The sequence below is a fragment of the Dromiciops gliroides genome, chromosome 4 (assembly GCF_019393635.1).
Source record: "Dromiciops gliroides isolate mDroGli1 chromosome 4, mDroGli1.pri, whole genome shotgun sequence".
NCBI classification, from domain to species: Eukaryota; Metazoa; Chordata; class Mammalia; order Microbiotheria; family Microbiotheriidae; genus Dromiciops; species Dromiciops gliroides.
In genome coordinates this window covers 448,793,490-448,794,874 of record NC_057864.1, presented here as the reverse complement: position 1 = coordinate 448,794,874, position 1,385 = coordinate 448,793,490, and positions in this window count along the sequence as shown.

Sequence of the window (1,385 nt, the reverse complement as noted above, 5' to 3'; positions counted from 1 at the left end):
TGGATAAAGATGTCTTTTATAATTTAGTTTTTTCTTTTTAATTGTTGTTTTTATGATATTTGTTTTTATCATAAAAGTATTTTATTTTCCAGTTACATGTAAAGAGGATTTTCAACATTGGTTTCCATAAGATTTTTAGCTCCAAATTTTTCTTCCTCCCTCCATTCCCTCCCCCTCCCCAAGACAGAAAACAATCTGATATAGGTTATATATATACAATCACATATAACTCAATAAATGTTTGCTTTTTTAAAAAGTCTCTGTAGACACTAATGAAAAGATATATTAATTATAATATATTAATTACTGCCAGAGATAGATATCGATCTACCTAAAGATATTTCCCTAGAGCTATTGGTTGATCCATATCTATAGAGATATAAATCTCTATCTTCAGACAGATCTGACTATATGTTACTATATGATATATGATAGATATCTTTATGTATATAGTATAGATATCTACCTATTTCTATCTATAGATATTGCTAGACCTTTATCTATAGGTAGATACAGATCTTTCTATTTATATAGATATAGATATGTCTATATCTATTAATATATGATATGTGATAGATATCTAGATGTTACAGATATCTATCTGTATAGCTATATCTACAGCAATAGATATAGCTATAACAATATACATAGTATAGCTATAAAGATCTGTCTATATGTGGTTATAGGGCAGCTAGGTGGTACAGTAGACAGAGTACCAGGCCTGGAATCTGGAAGACCTGAATTCAAATTTGGCCTCAGATACTTACCAGTTGTGTGACCCTGGGCAGACACTTACTAGCTATGTGACCCTGGGCAAGTCACTTCACCTGTTTGCTTCAGTTTTCTCATCTTTAAAATAAGCTAGAGAAGGCGATGGCAAACTGCTTTAGTATCTTTGCCAAGAAAACCCCAAAGGGTGTCACAGTCTGACAGAACTGAAAAACTCAACAGTGTTTATATATATGACTGATATCTATGTGTATCTATCTAAGATATATCTATAGATATTGGTGGATCTCTAATATAGATATCTATCTATAGTTAGCTCTGTCTATATCTGTTAATATATATGATAGTTATAAGTTAATAGCATAGACTAAAACTCCTTAAACTATGGGTTGCTACCCCATGTGGGGTCCTGTAACTGAATGTGTGGGTCCTGAAAAATCTGGCAAGTAAAAGGTTATGTATACCTATTTCATATACCTGGAGTCCCATAGGTGAAAAGGGTCTTGAATAGAAAAAGTTTAAGAAGCCCTGGCTAGAGATATCTACCTAAGATTGACATATAAAGGTAGATATAAATATCTATAGATAGATCTGTTTATATATATGATAAATACCATTATGTATATAGAGAAATCTACCTAAGATACCTCTATCTA